This window comes from Melanerpes formicivorus, unplaced genomic scaffold (assembly GCF_026170545.1).
Source record: "Melanerpes formicivorus ecotype bairdi unplaced genomic scaffold, bMelFor1.0.p_v2 SCAF_22, whole genome shotgun sequence".
Lineage (NCBI taxonomy): Eukaryota > Metazoa > Chordata > Aves > Piciformes > Picidae > Melanerpes > Melanerpes formicivorus.
In genome coordinates this window covers 7,599,325-7,616,633 of record NW_027142374.1, presented here as the reverse complement: position 1 = coordinate 7,616,633, position 17,309 = coordinate 7,599,325, and the positions used below count along the sequence as shown (strand labels likewise).

Below are 17,309 nucleotides of genomic sequence, written 5' to 3'. Positions count from 1 at the left end.
TGAACAGTGGGGGCTCTCCAGTGCCTACAGCAGCCTCTCGTCAGGAGCTGTTTGCACCAGGCACATAATCAGTCCCTCCAGCCATGCAGTTATCTATAGCTGGGACCCTTTGGGTTCCACAGCAAGAAATGGGCAAGCTAGAAAACAGTCACATGGGGTCCATCACTACAGCAGTGTTTGTCTGCAAAAACATTCATGCAACTGAGGGATAGTAAAAAAAAATCACTTGCACCAGCTGACTGTTAAAGAAAACAGTATCACAGTATCGCCAAGGTTGGAAGAGACCTCGAGGATCATCGAGTCCAACCTGTCACCACAGACCTCATGAATAGACCATGGCACCAAGTGCCACGTCCAATCCCCTCTTGAACACCTGGAGGGACGGTGACTCCACCACCTCCATGGGCAGCACATTCCAATGACAAATGACTGTCTTGGTGAAGAACTTCCTCCTCACCTCGAGCCTAAACCTGCCCTGGCGCAGCTTGAGACTGTGTCCCCTTGTTCTAGTGCTGGTTGCCTGGGAGAAGAGACCAACCCCTTCCTGGCTACAACCACCTTTCAGGTAGTTGTAGAGAACAATGAGGTCACCCCTGAGCCTCTTGTTCTCCAGGCTAAACAATCCCAGCTCCCTCAGCCTCTCCTCACAGGGCTGTGCTCAAGGCCTCTCCCCAGCCTTGTTGCCCTTCTCTGGACACGTTCAAGTGTCTCAATGTCCTTCTTAAACTTCTTCAAAACATTGGTGTTAACTCTGTTCTTACTGTGACACCTAACAAAGATTTTCTGGCAGCCATGAAAGAGCCTTGGGGCACACATGTGCTCTGCAGAAACCATTTATTTGTTTTATGTTTCTCTTTCAAGAAACTGAAGAGGGAAATACAAAACCTCACGCTTATAACAACTAATGGCACTGAACAGCGTTTTTCCTTGCGGTATCAGAGATTTAATGTTAGAAGTTATTCAGTTCCTTGCTAGGCTAATATTTTTCTATCTTTGTAAGCAGGATTTGTGCACAGAAGGCCCATGGGTCACTCCCCAAGAAAGACAGTTACTCTCTTTTAGGGACTATCAATTTCTGACTGGAGCTGAGTAGATGGTGTATAAGGGATGTAACAGTTAGAGAAGTGTGAAGGGTCTGGTGGGCAGAGGCATGGCTAAAAATACAACTCTTTGGGAACAGGAGGAAGTATGGTAAGAAATAAGCAGCAGCTCTTGCACACTTGGCATTTGAGCTGCGTTGTTTAAGGGACAGGAATGTCAGCATGGAAATGAAGGTGATTTGAAGTGCTCAGCCGTCAGCCCCCAGTCACTCCAACCACAACAGCCCAGAAAAGTCAAACCACGCACTGGTGCAGATAGGCATTACCACTCACAAAGCCCAGCCTTGCACATATAGGATGCTTGTGGACTGCCATAGGAGAACATCAGTCAGCAGGAATCTCAGCTAAAGGGACTATTTCTGCTTAAGTTACTTTCCTAAAGGTACACAGCAAATAGTTTTACTGCAGTAACTCTAGTTGGAACTGAGTAACTGGGTAACTGCAGATAGAGAGGAAAACCTCGGTTAAGACACGGCTCAGAACGCATGTCCTGTCTGTGTCTTACACTATGTAGAACAGTGCTTTAGGAACAAACCTGTAAACATCTTTTCATGTTTCTTGAATCTACTGTTGTGTCTCCTAGGGTGTAAGTCTTAAGCATTATTTAAATTTAAAATGCCACAGTTAGGCAATACACCAACTTAAGCAGAACAAGAATCAGAGTACACTGTACTAATGTTTTGACAGGTTGCACAGTTACCATAAAACAGCTAAAAACCCCCAAACAAATAAAAAACAATCAGATTTGCTAACAAGTAATTCTGCAAAGTATAAACCATTAGCTAGATGCTAAGATGACGTTTTTATATGTTGGCCATGCTTATACTAATGCTGTAACAAAATCAGGATGGGGTAGGCTAAATGTGCCATTAACAGGTATTTATATAAAATAAAGTATGCATTTTAAATAGAATTAAATGTTAAACCACCTGAACAGAAGCATTTCTGTAACTGCCTTGGTACTGTGCACTTACAATCTTATTTTCTACAGTAAGGAGAGTTAAAACAGAAATCCAAAGAGTCTCTTTAATTAGTACAAATTGTAGGAGTACAAGTGCTGGAATGTTGTGTGCTATTTTAAGACTGTCCTTGGTACGTTGACCTGTTTCCAGTTTCTCAGGCTTGCAAGGTATACCTAGATATTTTTTAATTGATCTATACATTAATATTCTCACTGCCACATTCCTGATTATCAGTGTATGGAAATACAGGCATTGTCCCTGCACATTAACAAAAGTGATAATCAAAATCATTACATGAGCTGCAGCATCATCACACAGTTTAAAGTAAAACAGATGTGCCTACAGGTATTTCTGCTCTGCTTTTTGATCTTTGACAGCACCAATTAATTTATAATAATAACAAAAAATACAATATATAAATCTATGGCCTAACAGGCAAGCTGCAAGTATGCTTTTAGAAAAAGATGCTCAGGTGAGGAAGCAGTAACATGCTGTAGAGAATCAGCTATCACATCAACAAACACTGAATGAAATCCTGCTTCAACAGCTTTGTCCTCACTGAACAACAGTGGTATTTGATTATCACAGATTTAAGAGTCTGGGATTTAAAGTGATAACCAAGGATCCAAGTTGGATCACTTTAAATCCCAGACTTTTAAATCTGTGATAATTGGTGGATCACTTTTTCTCTACCTTGGAGATAAAGATATCTCACCTTGAAGCACAGTGAGCTCCAGGCTGCACAATATCCATTGATTTAGCACTACCTGTACTACAAAAAACATGCAAAACATAAATACAGGGGGTAAAAAATTAAAGCTGTTTTCTCAATATCCAGGATTCCTTACAGGACACTTTACTGAAAAGTACTCTGATTTCAATTAAAAGCCCAAGGGCTTAGCTTTATCTGAAGCAAAGAAAGAGGGAAACAATTCCTCACATCCTTCACATTACACAGCTATTAATCCAAAAGCAAAGTAAATAAAATTCACACCAACTTCATGCAGTAGCATTTGCTCCAACTTCACTTTCATTGTAAGCAATTCATACCACCTTTCAAACTCATCCATCATGCAATGTGACATTCTGGCAACATGTTGGCTAAAAGAAAACATCTCCCACCCCTCCCAGTCCCATGCCCAACATCACCTTCCCTCACTTGTTCTGCTCCTCCATTTCTCAAAACTGCCTGTGCTATTTACTTCCTCACCAAAAAATGGCTCAATATCCTTCTGAGTTTTCTAATGTATTTGGGATCGTCTTAAAATGTAAAATAACTCTCCAGTCAATTGTACCAAATGCCTCGTGCACACGAGCTCTTCATTTCTAACCTCTGCAGATCAAGTTCAAGCCAGCACCCAGTTTAGACCCGACTCAAAAGCTACATCAGCACAGCTCAGAAATAGCCCAATAGCCTGAACAGTAGAGAGGCTCCTATCTAGGGCAACACCACCAGCATCAGTAATTTCCACCCCCACTGTTCATTCCTAACCTCTGTGTCATTCACACAGACAGGTCAATAATGTTATGCACATCTGGTACATGATTAAAGGCCATATCTTGATTACAAGTTGACTTTATATGAAGTATGAGATAGGAGCTGATAGCCTCAGAAGAAGTGGGACAGAGAAAGATCTGCTGCAGTTTAAGTTCTGTCCGATTATTTTTGTTGATCTCGATGCAGAGGACGCCAGACACTGACTACAGAAAACTGAAACCACATCTCCCATGCAATTGTGGCAGCTGGCCAGAAGCCTTTCTCTAGGCAAGCACAAGTCTTATTCCATACAACATCTAGCTCACGTTTGCATAAAACAAGGGAAAACTTCTCTCAGCTCCGCTCCAGCATATCCAGGATTAAGGCAAAGCTCTCCCCATCCACCACTCGGACCACAAACAGCAGCCTGTGAGAAAGGGCCTTGGCACTGGCAGGCGTCACATTCACCAGAGATCATCACAGAACCCGTTGCACTGCTTCCAGTCTGTGTTTTACTTTCAGTGCCAGACAAGTCTCCCTGTGAGTGAGTGGCCACAGAAGAAATAATGAGGGCTACATTCAGCTTTTGTTTTTGTTATGTGCCCATCTAGAGTTCAAGATTTGAGGGGAAAACTGCAAGTGTCAGTGGATTATAGGCAATCCTAATTTCCTTCCTCCAACCAAAAAGTACAGAAACAAAAGAAAAGCAATAATAAAGTACTAACAATTCCTATCCACTATAAGGCAATGCTGTATTAGCAAAGAGGAAATACTTTAGGCTTTTCTTTGGGTCCTTCCATATAACTGACCTTTCCCACTAAGCACCTTCCAAATGGAAAGGGGACAGAGAGTAAACCCTAGTTACAGGGAGAAGAGAAGGTAACTTTGAGATGAAGTTGAACATCAAAGCAGTCACTACCTAGCTGCTGTAGAAAGCAGCAAAATTAAACAGCCTGGCCAATTTTTGAGATGTGCCTTCCACAGCAAGGGTGGAAGATGCTGAACCATCTAAAAAACAATCCAATTTATGAATACATGGAAATAAATTACAAATTGTGTTTCTCAGGAAACTGTTTCCCTCCTTCCATGAAAATTCCATCTCTTGAGAAAATTGTCCTGCGGCACAGTGACCACAGGCTTAGCTGCAGATACAATGAAGACTTCCCTTAATAATTAACTCCAACTCTTTTTTTAGTTGAAGTACTTCCTTTTTCAGAACAGTTTTCCTACAAACAAGCACCCATTCATCTGTCATGTTAACTACCTAACTGTATTTATTAATCATTAACTTCAATAGGTTTGCATGCTTACTTGGCTGAGGCTACTGTTTAGTACTTTATTTGGGTATTAACAGAAGTTGAAACTGTCATGAGCTGCATTATTTTACTCGACATGTTTCAAAACATCACATGGAATATATTTGTATCTTATACTTTGCCACTGTGATTTGTTAATGGTTTCTCTAGTCTTACAAGTGGGCTAGCATAACCATCATGCTAGGAAGAAGCATCATCCACTGAACACTTGTAATTTATTACTCTGAAAATTTATAGCTGCTGATAAGTAAATCAGACAATGGGCAACACTGTCATTCGCTTGCCCAGTGTATGTTATACAGAGCCTTAAAGGTAGCAGATGAGTCAAATCTGCATGAAATGCAGAAAACCAGATTACATCATGAAAACCCTGCCACAAATGAGTTACTGGGGGGAAGTTTTATGGGAAAAATATATTAAAACACACCTTTGCATCCACGCATGAAGAGCAGAAGAAAAAGAAATATGAAACCAATGGTTTGGAACTGGAACATCACAAATGCTATCTCTGGTTTGGGAGAAAAGACTGATTTGGGGATTTGCTTAAAACGTAACATTTTTCACAACTGAGGAAAAAAGCAATCCGTGTTTTTAATCATTGCAGTTAGTCTAAGATGACAAATTTCAAAGATTCAAAGAGCAGAATTTAACTAAAAGAAAAAAAAGGCGCACACACTCGCTTTGAAAGTAAGCTTCAACAAAGCTTACACAACGGATACAAAGATATTTTAGAACACCACAAAGTGAGGCTTAACTGGGAGGCACAGGAGAACAAAAATACTCTTGCTCCATTTTAACAGGTGTTGTTGTGACGCGAGATCGGAAAGCACGGCCTGTGCGTAGCACTGAGCAGTGAATCACGCTTTCCTAGCTTTCGGTGTTTGCTACATCAGCATCAGACCATATCCTGAGCCCTGCCTCCTTTTCTGCATCGGGAAGGAGGGGGCGGAGGGGCTCCGAGGGAGGAGATAGCACTGTTGATGTGTTGGGCTGGCCCACGTAACCCGCTGGGCTCCCAGGAAAGCTCAATCGAGCCGTCAGGGATGCTTCTGAGGCACAGCAAGGCGCGGCGGCCAAAAGCAACAGTGCTGAGGGCAGTGTCGCCTCCTCCCGCTGTTCCCCATCCTTCGGGGAGCCGGTAGAACCGGGAGCGTGAGAGGAGGCGGCGCTGGCCGGGGAGCTGCGCTGCGAAGATAGCTGTCGGGGAAGGGGATGCCGAGTTGCTGGGCAGCCCGCACGGAGGCTCCTGCACGGGTTTATTACGTTAACCAGACCGAGCCCCCTCCCTGGGCCTACCTCCAAACCACCACCGTGGTACTGAGCCCCGGCGCATCCCCCCAGCCCAGGCGCCCCTATGGCCGCTGTTCCAGGAAGGCTGGGAGAGCCATGACCCCATGTAAACCCCCGCTCCTTTCCTCAACTGACCCGATTGCCTCCGCCCAGGAAAGCGGCAGCCACCGTCCTACCCCCGGCAGGGACGAAAGACGGTCGGCAGGAGAGCAGCATCCCTGCGCCACCTCCCCTGTGTGCCAGAAGACCCTCCCACCCCTCACCTGTCCCAGATGCTGCCAACGGGCAACGAGGAGGCCTGCCCCGGGCCGCACGCGCTGCTGCCGTTACGCCGCTCAGAGACCGGTACCCGCCGTGCTCCCGATGCTAAAATGGCGCGAGGGGGGGCAAGGGAGGGGGAACGGGGCGGGGCGAGCCCCGCTGCCGGATCCGCCGCCCGATCCTCCCGCCCTGACGGAAGGGGCGGGGGCGGTCCCGCCGCGAGGCCGGCTGCACGCCGGGGTCTGCGGCCGGGAGGTGCTATGTCGGCAGCGTCAGGGCCGTGGGTCTCCCCTGTCGCCAGTCCTGATCGAGCAAGGCGGGTGTCAGAGGAAAGCAGGCTGCTGACGCGGTATGGACAGAGCTCTGTTTGCCTCCCTCCTGTGCTGCAGGACTGTTAATTTCCTTAGTTTTCCAGTAAGGATTGGTCACGCCGATGGGCACATAGCAAAAAACCCATCTCTCTATACACAATCTCTTTCCTCACATAGGCTTGGACTGGGAACAGTAATGCCTGCTCCAGATCTTCTAGGCTGGACTAGGCAGCACAGGGTCTATCAGCCACTTTTGCCTCCTGACAATTTGGAGGTCATCAAGCTGAGCTGGAGGTCCCTGTGGTGTCCACTCAGAGAACAAGTGGGTTTTAGCAGCAGCATTGACGAGAGCAACTGGGATTACTCACAGCACGGTTCAGAAAGCCAGAGGCCACAAATACCCTGATGAATCATGCAAAAGTTTGCCAGATGGTTTTGCTTGTTTTGGAGTCAGGCTTCATCAGAATAGACTACGCACAAAATAACAGTCTTTTGACAAGAGGCATAGCTGCTTCTTAACAACATGCAAAGGAAGAGGAAACATTTCATGCTCCAGTACCAAGCAGAAGTCCAGCACAATCCTCCCCCATTCCATATGGAGCGGGGAAAAAGAAAAAATACAAAACAAGCCACATTTGGGAACATGATTTTGGTGCTATAAAAGACAACACCTTACAAGAGGCTAAAATATTCTAGCAACAATTGCACATGCCATGTGGATGTTATATTTAATAGTTCATAGAGAAGCAAAAAGCATGTCACTTCACATGGATGGAGATTGAGACAAGTCACTGTGTGGTTTGGATTTGGCTTGGCCTGTGAGAGTTTCAGGGCAGTCCATTTATTGCTCTCACTGTGTTCTAATTTGTTTCAAACCTGACTGTTTCACTCCATGTCAAATCATCACTAATGAGAGGGGCTGGATTGTGCAAGATGCCCAAAGGCACATCTCTTTTATGCAGACTAGCCTTCCCGTAGTTGGAAAAGGTTGAGCAAACAAACTTGCTACAATTTTTAGTCAGAAAAAAAACCCCACTGACACATGAGCCCATTTTCTAAATCTTTTTCATAAGCAGAGAATGTACTTTTAACTTGTTCAGTTGTGTTATACTTGTTGAAATCTTACCCTTTGAATTAACTGAGCTTGGATTTACCATGATGTGTCCTGCTAGTGGGTAGGGGAGCTTGCCTCATGCGTAAACTGGAGCACTGGAATGGCTGCAGTGGGACAGAACAGTGACTGAGTTAGCATATGGTGTGCTTTCCCCAGCTGTGGATGGTCATCTCCTGGGAAGATGACAAATTCTGCAGCTCAGACTTGTAGCCAACAGTAGTCTGTTTCTGCTCTTGATGAGACAAATTAACAGAAGAAAAACCCAACTGCTTTCTGAATCTATGCAAGATTCTGGCATCTACAGCTTGATGTAGTTCCACAGTTTAACTTCATGCTGTGTGAAAATCACTTCCATGTATTTTCAGCCTTCTGTCTGGTATTTCCATTTATGTCCCTTGACTCTTGTGTTAACTAGCCATGAATTACCATTTTCTCTTAACTGTCTCCATGCCACTCTTAGTTTTATAGATCTGTATCACAGATTCCTTGCATGACAATCTCATTCATCTCTCTTCCAGGCTGACAAGACTAGTGTTCACCAGATGCAGTTTCATAGTACCTCCAAAAAATTTAAATTTCAGCTCCCCCCTTTCTACCTCAGTTTGTGTGTTCTTGCTCCCACATGGATTTCAGGTGCTCCAGGCTGTGTGCTTCTGCTGGGTGCAGCTTTTCCCTCACCTCTTCCTTTGTGCCCTCCCTACTGGAGACCTCACCAAGCCATGGGATTTCCTCATCAAGCTCTTCTTGGCCTTGGACAAGCTGGCCTTGCATGCTATTGAGAGTACAGAGGGGATTCATGTTGTCTGTGGGGCTTGTCCACTCATGGCTCCAGACTGGGCACCACTAAATGACACACAGATTCAGTGGTATCAGGGCGCTCAACAAAATGCTTTGTGTCTTTCTTAAGGATGAACATCTAAGTCACATTAATGATTTCAGCAAAGTTGGAAACAAATTTTGGTTACTTACAATCTAATGAAAAACTATAACCTGTCAGAGTGTGCTTACAATAGTAAGTCCTAAAATTTAACTTAGTACAGAGAGGGTACCAAATAAAGAGTCAAATAGAACTTGTTCTGTGGAGGCTTTAGGAACAGGACTACATGAAACCTTTCCTGTAGCCACAGGTTTGCAAGTACAGAATCACCAAGGTTGGAAGAGACCTCAAAGATCATCAAGTCCAACCTGTCACCACAGACCCTATGACTAAACCATGGCACCAAGTGCCACGTCCAATCCCTTCAGGTGCTCTTTTCTTTGTCCTAAAGAATAGCTATGTTTAAACTGCTCTCTATAAATAAAGCTATGGTGGACTAGCAGTAACCCTGAGGGCAAGTGGAATACCTCCAAAGGCTTCAAAACAGGTAGCTAAGAAAAGCAAGGCTATTGTCAGGAAGTTTATATTCATCACAAGAGCTCGGAAACGCCTTTGCAAATATTTCAGGAGTCCACAAACGAATAAATTAAAACTGCTTTTATATAACAGTATGTCACATTGTCTTGAAATCTATCTCAATGAAAGCATTCTTGGCTTTTCTCCTGTTGCAACTGCTTTGTATCTTTCCATTAAGAAAAGCCTAACAATGGTCCTCATGATCAGTACAGCAGAACTGCCCAGACAGTGCAATTGTTCTGAACCAATGCCAATTTTCATCCTTATCACCGAGGTCAAAAAGGAGCAAGAGAAAATTATGTTGAGAAGAGGTCAAAGCAGCCTAGAAGGTCTCTGTTTTTCACCCGTTGTTCAGTGTAAGCTTGGAAAGAATCAACAGCTTCTCACCTCATTCTTGATATCAGCAAAGGCATTGCATAATGTTAGCACTTTTAATCTAAGTAGTAAATCAATATTTGGAGCCTTGTGGGTTGTTTATTTATATTAGGGGCAATGACTGGTGAAATCAACTATTTCTTTGTTGCAATCCTGTTTCTTCACAGAGTGTACAGTTACAATCAAAACAACAGAAAAGAAATTTGGTACACAGGTTTTGCCATTTTGTAAACCCTCTAACAATTTTGCCTCAGGACTTTCTATTTCTTGATAAACTCAGAGAAATTGGGGGGAAAAAAAAAAAATTCAACCAAACCCCAAAGTGAAGCATGTTGGACATTTACATTAACTCTGATCAGCAGGAGTAATTTACTTTTGTTCACTCCAGGTCTTTTTAAACTGACTCCTAGGTTTTATAAAAACCCAACAAAACAACAAAGCCAACACAGCAGTCAGACACATTTGGTGCCATGAAGAATTATTGATCCCTCCAAAGAAATGCAGTTCAAGAAGGAATTTTAAGTAGGGGGGAATTGAGGGATGGCCTATTGAACACAGAGCAGTGTTTTAAAAGAAGGGGCCTGCTTCCACATGCATTAACTGCTTTGGTCTTTGCTGCTTTTTTTTTTTGTTCATGCTACTTCCATTCCCTTCTTAGTCTTATACATGAAACCAGACTGTGAAATTATCTGCAAACCTGTTCACAATAGTTGTCATAAAATAACCATACATAAAGAATAAAACTCTATCACATCTAGTATCTACAGCTTTCCCTTTTGGGGAAGGTAGAGGCAAAGTTTGATAAATCTTCTGACCTAAAAACCTTTCCTCAATTTTGTTACCCCAATCTACACAAATCTGACTTCTCATTCTGAGTCATTATATAGAAGAATGTACAGCAACTGGCAATCACTGAACATATACTTGCCATATGTAATTAAATCTTTATGTTTAAGCTATATTTCATGCATGAAAGAGAAACATGTATCTGCTTGCAGACATAACATTCGTACTTTGTAAAGCCATCACATTCATTGCCTGCTCAGGTCCATGCAGAGCTTTGTTCTTTTCCAGAGGTAATACATGACAGTTCTGCCTGCTTAGGCAACAAGAGAGACAACTTGCAGTATTACCCAGATACCTGCAGTGCCCCACAGCACCTTAGCATTTCAGAGATTGTGATTGTTGTGGGTGGAAAAGACCTCCAGCCATCAACCTAACACCCCCATAGCCATTAAGCCATGTCCTGAAGTGCCATGTCTACACTTTGAACAGTCATTACAAGGAGGACCTTCAGTACTTCTCACTTAATGAAATACATTCTACTGCTGCCTAGAGACATTCAAAAGAAAACATAGTGCTATAAAAATTAAATGATTTCCTGATTTTTCACAAGATCCAGTCTGAAGTTCACAACCACAGTTAGAAATAGCCCCACAGGCCAGGCTTGCTCTAAAGAGCCCATAGGATTAGGATAGATTATGTGTCCAAAAACATGGTTAAATAATTGTCTTCTTTCAGCCTGTTCCATTCTCTTCTCATCAGGATCTCTTGAGTCCTACAATTTCCATTATGGGAATCATAACACTATAGTGCCCTACTTTAGTATGAAACTATTTGGAGACTTCATTAGAGCAAAGACTAAAATTCAATGAGGACCTTGACCTCAATAGTTTGTCTATTCACATATGCCAGGGCAGAAGTTTGTCTTGACAGAACCAGCAAGGCCAGCCTCCGAATCAATATTTTTTTCAACATTTACTTAGGAAAAACATTTACTTGTTCATGTTAACTTTGTTCTAATTTTGTCATCCAAGCTCATTTTTTATAAAAATGATACTTGAGTAAAAACATAAAACAAGTCCTGGTTTTTCATGCCTGTGGCCCAGGGAGCAGGCAAGTGTAAACAATATCCTCTGTTGTACTCCCATATGAATCCTTCTCACAGGGAGCAGCTGCATGTGCACATATTCCCCCAGATTTGTCATTGGAGAAGTAATGTTGGTAAACTTAGAATAGCTTAACTTACTGCTTACCTCTTCACAGTCATTCCTGGAAGACAGGGGTGCAAATATACATCAGCAGATTTGCATGAGGGACAGAGAGAATCTAGTGTCCAAATCATGCTTTTAGCACACAAGGGAATTCTTACTCATTTTGGAGGAACTGGCTTCCTGTGCAACAGTGTAACTGTTACACAAAGTTCACTGGTGTGATTTTTAGCTTATTGATGTTTCATTCCTTACAGCAAAAGACCATAAATCAGCTCATAGCCCTCACCACTGACAGACTGTGAACTTTTTTCTATAATAATTAATGTAAGATTGTCTCTAAGAAACATTTCTGAATATCAGTTGGTGATAGATTGTCAATCTATGTATGTAAGTCTTATAAAGTACTCTTGTTATTGTGAACTCCATTGTGTGATTTTCTACACAAACTGTACATATGTGATGAAACACCTCTTTCTACCCTCTTTCATCAGATGTACTTTCTTTTTGTTTCTGGGATTGCTATGCCCAGAAGACAAAATTAGAGTCACAATAAAAACCCAGCCCAAGGACAGAAGTATTATATATGCTTTAAAGCAAGCAGGTAGCCTTCCAGTTTTAAAATCTTCTACACATCCTGGCTAAATTACAGCAAGCTGCCAGTCTGCCCTGACATGCTCCAGCAGTTCTGCTTCAGCTTGTTCCTGAACATGTAAGGCAGTCCTTACAAGACAGTCTTGCAGATTCCATCTTTTCTGTCATGATTTACAAATGGAGTACCTGCAAGAATGTCATTTACCCAGCTTGTCAAAATGTCAGGGTTTTGCTGAAATTCAAATTATATTCTCTTCATTCTGTCTTTGCAGCAAAACTTTTAGTCATTTTTTTTCTGGCACAGCCGCTTTCTTTAGAGGCTGATTGATTACTTCATTTTTTCCCACCAGTCCCAAGAGAATCACCCTCACTGTGCATACACATTCCTGGAGGAGACCCTCTTAAAATGTTATTTGTGGACAGTTTGCAGAAGGTGTACAGATCCCCTCAGCAATTTCCCATATTACACTGAACAGTGTAATAAATGATTATTTTTTTCCCTTGGTCATCTTTCAAACCCTTCAGAAGTCACCTATAAAAGATGCCCCACATACACTTTTTAACACATCTCTTTTTTTACACATCTTAAGTGGGCAGAGATGCCAGCGTAACAAGTTTCTACATTCTTAGTATAATTTTTCAGCCAACAACCCAACATTTCCTTTGTGACATTTCCTTTGACAGTAGCCTCATTGTCAAAATCTTTGAGTCTAAATTGATCCATTTCCGTTCATAAACGTTTGTGCTACACAAAATACCCATTCATGTCAAACACATGACTGACATACAAAGAGGAGAAGTACACCTTCACATGGTGTCTTCCAAAAAGATATTTAAATTCTTACCTTTAAAAGTATTTCCCATGCAATCTAAGATTTGACTTAGCACTCAGATCTGTAAAGTAAAAGCACTTTTAATGAAGAGCCCAGGTGAACTTCAATCTTGAACTTTGTGGTGAAGGTGACAACATTGTGACTGCTTTAGATGGTTGCACTTGTGACACTGACTTTCCTTTTGCCATCAAAACAGAAGAGAACTTACACAATCATCTCTCATATGAGTAGCTGCTACCTACTTGTACAAGTTGTTTCTCAGGTTTACAAGTAATGGCATAATGTGCAAGAAACACTAATAGAGTATGCTTCATTTACACATGCTTTCATTTCTGTCCATAGTTCTATTACAAGTTGATCCCTGGAGTCACTTATTTAATTTATTCACATGAAACTATATATGTAAATTGCTTACAAAAAACACTTATTGTTGTAGTAGTCAGAGAGGAAGTAAATGCTTGTGAATGAAACCTGGTTGTGAAAATTCAGACACTGGAGTTGGGGAATGTCTTCATTCTGAGGTTTTCCCTGCTTCTGCTGGCCTTGTACTCAGAATTCAAAACTGCCTGAAAGTAGACACCATCATATTATCTGTAATGATAATCTGGCTCCACAGGCCAGCCCAGGTATTGGCATTACACACAGCTGACAAGTACCATGATAAAGATTTCTTTTTGTTCAGGTGAATAGTATCACTTACAGACCTATTTTCTTACTGGACAATGATCATTAAGAAAGATGATGCTGGGGGAGTTTCAGCTTTAGCCCATGCTGTCTAGATAATTTAACTTCCTCATTAATATACAATAGGAGCATCTTCAAATAAAAGACCTGTAGTAGCTTGAGAAAATTAGAAGATAGTGCAAAAATAGGCAGGATAACAAAAAGTACATTATATTCAGTAGACAAATCAGGTGGCCTTTCTTCTTGGACACTCAGGAAGACAAGTATTCAAATATCATCATGTTCAGTATGACACAGAAATAAGAAAAACAAGATAATCTGGATTGCCAAAATCCTCACATTGTAGTTTATGTCTAATATTTTGAGGGGTAAATTTGAAATAGGTTTGATGACTTAAAGTAGAGTGACATCCCTGGGGGTGTTTAAGAGCAGGCTGGATGAGGCTCTGGGCAGCCTGATCTAGTGTGGGGTGTCCCTGCCCATGGCAGGGGGGTTGGAACTAGATGATCCTTGTGGTCCCTTCCAACCCTGAATGAAACTATGAAACTATGAAACTATGAGACATTGCTGACACAGCTGACCACTACAATGCAGCAGCAGCTATCTGTTCTGTTTTCAATTCATTTTAATCTCATTTGATTTTATTGTAATTCTGTGCCATGCCAATACCCATCCCAACTATATTAGCATAAACTGTGTAGCTGAGTTTGCTCACTGAGCCTCTCCACAGCAGTACTGATGGCAGCCAAACTTTTAACTATGTTTTCACAATGGTGCCTGCAACAACTTGTGATGCCAGGTACCATCTTTTATTGAAATGCTTCTTAGCATTTTCTGCATTCACAGAGAATGCAGAAAATTGAAGCATCTCTGACTTTTGCACCACAATTAGGAAGTCTGAAACTTCAGCTTGAGCATTCGACATGGTGCTGCTGAGGAGCAGAAAATTAAAAGCTATTTCCTTATTCAGTGCACACTGATTTCCTTTCCCAGAAATGGCTGACCACAGAAGAGAAAGCATGAAGCATTGCTATGCAGAATAAACAATTACTCCTATGAACTGCAGGTCTAATGAAGCCTACCTGCTGGTTTGGTTTTTTCCTTTTTTTTTTTTTCCCCCTCAAATAGATCTGAATCTCTTGCTCTTTTTCTTCCATGGATTCCTTGGCTGACCTCCTGTTAATATAAAAGATCATTCAACATTATTCAACATTTCCATGATAAACCAGGCTGCCATGTGACTGTGGACATGCAAATCCTGTCTACCTGCAATTTTGACCCAGTAACAAATTATTTTTGTAACAGGAAATTGATGTCAGGTTTAAAAACACTCTCAGGCCTTTAGCTAAGTCACATGTAGCTGTTTACACTGTTGTACAGAAGTGAATTGATTAACTCACAGAGTTAGAAACAACGAAAAGCATACAAGGTGGGATTCTTTTTCTTCATAGAGCTTTTATAGTCAAGTCTTGGGTGAGTCCTAGTTATCTTGTGAAAGAAGCTTTGTCCAAATCTCAGGTAGAAATTTCAGGGAAAACAAACAAACAAAAGGACCACTCTCCCTGTTCAAATTTACTCACAAAATTAGATTTATAATCAATGCTATGGTTTCTTCCTTTTCCCCATAATATTAATTTTAAATGCTAAGTACTTCTATAATCCTCTCCAATAAGCTACAGCAGCAGTTGAAGTGCATTAGAGTACTTGCAGTATAGGGGAAGCACTACAAACAGAAATGACACTCTAAGTTTTAAACATATCCTTTTACTTCTGCTACTCATTTAATGGTAAACTCATCACTTAATTTCTGAGACTTCTATTCAATTTTCTCTTTTTATTTTTTTTATGTGGGAAACCCAGCAAATGCCACCTCAATGCAATTCCAGTTACTTTACTTCCCAGACACAAAATTTAGGACCTTTTAGAATTCATCTTGCAAACAGACATAATTAAACCTGGGGAAATCACCATACAAAGCACCGGAATGAGGAAAGGTATTTCCACAAAAACAAGGCTCTGTGAGAACTGAATCAGACATTCAATGAGCCTCCATTGCCTTCAGCAGTGTAGGGTTCTACTCTTATGAAAAGTTTATCAACTTAGATAACTGAAATAGTATAAAATATTATTGAATTAATCTCCAGTATGACCGCACTGCCTCCTCTGGTGCTACCCTGGGCACAAGTCAGGCCCACAGGCTGTAGAAAGTGTTGGCACAAACATCAGGGAGTTCAGTAAAAACAGTAGAGAATTTGTGATAAATGAGAGGCTTAAACAGTTTTATACGAACCACTCAGGATTTAAGTAATTATTTTTCTATGGTGCAACTTAATGGCAATTCCTTTTAATACTGGATTAAAAAGTTCCAAATAAGCAAATCTCATTCAAGACCACAGATGGTCTACAGTAATAACACCAATTAAGCCAAATAATCTCCTAAATCTGTAGCTCTAAGACATTCCCCTGGGTGTTAGGTGACACTTGAGCCAAATACTGAAATGTGCAATTCAGGCAAATAAACAAATAGTTTTAGCAGAGCATGACTAAAATGCCTGCCATTAACCCCAAATAAATGCTGTCAATTTTTTATATAATGATCAACATATTGCTTGTGTTTTTCCCCACAGGCTAGGTGAGGAGCTTGAGCAAGGACGTGTAAGTTAGATTTGCTGTTTGACATTCTATTGACACTACTTTTAACTACACAGCAAGCTGTATGCCAAATTGCCAACGAGTTGGGCAGCTTGCATCCTTTACTAGCTGTTTGGGTTTTTGCCAAATTGATCTTCCCTAAACCCTATCTGCCTTTGTGGTATGGCAGCGACCAGTGGCACAGGTAATTTCCATGTCTTAGCTAAAAGTCACTCGCTTCGAAGAAAGGAAGCAGTTTAATGGCAGTAACAACTGCAAGGCTGGAGCCTGACTTTGTTGCGCAGAGATGCAAACCAGTAGGACCTGTGCTGCCACCTGCTGCCAAATGTTAGGTCTTGCTCTCAATTTTAAATGAAGCGGTTTTGTGACAAAAGTGATCCTGCAAAATGCAGATGTCTAGCCTGATTCCTCTCCTCGAGAGAGGAGGAGATAGACAGTGTGGGAGTGAAGAAAAACGTGCCTTGATGCATACGTGCATTTAGTGGTGTTTACTCGTGGTGTTTTCATGCAAAGCCAAACAGGTGGGTGCCTCAGCCTAGAAGGGTGCACACATCTGCTCTGCGGCATTAGTTTACATGGGTACTATCCCCATATTTGCAACCCAATATACTTCCGTCTCTACAAAATAAATAGTCTCAAAATATCAGCTACTGGTGACATTTAAGCTGGTTTACAAAGCACACACATGAATGAGTAAGAGCTATCTTTAACCCTACAGGTAACACTAAGTTGTGGCTAAGTGTCAGTCATACTAAACTGCACTCATCTGCTTGACTGAGGGTTTCCCCCAGTTCTTATTCTTGAAAGGAAAGCATATTTGTGGGTTTTCCTTATTCACAGAACAACTAAGTTGCTTCAGCTAAGAGATTTTCACATCATCTAAGGCCTCCCATCAGACTTCTTTCAGCTCCTAGGTAAGTAGCCCACTATGAAAAAAAAATAGTCCCTAAACTTTT

At 41.7% G+C, this 17,309-nt stretch overlaps 1 protein-coding gene across 9 annotated transcripts in view; it reads right to left on the bottom strand.

The window, feature by feature from the left end:
* Nucleotides 1-17,309, bottom strand: part of ACSL4 (acyl-CoA synthetase long chain family member 4) — a 56,816-nt gene that overhangs the window by 30,325 nt on the left and 9,182 nt on the right. For 4 of the 9 annotated variants that reach the window (XM_068152018.1, XM_068152020.1, XM_068152022.1 and 1 more), the window contains exons 3-4: nucleotides 14,784-14,877; nucleotides 13,030-13,078 (exon numbers count right to left, since the gene is read on the bottom strand). The gene's annotated coding sequence lies outside the window, so the exon portion shown is untranslated. Of the gene's footprint in view, nucleotides 1-6,408; nucleotides 6,526-13,029; nucleotides 13,079-14,783; nucleotides 15,734-17,309 lie in introns of those variants that run through there. The other 5 variants (XM_068152021.1, XM_068152028.1, XM_068152024.1 and 2 more) reach the window with 3 other exon arrangements.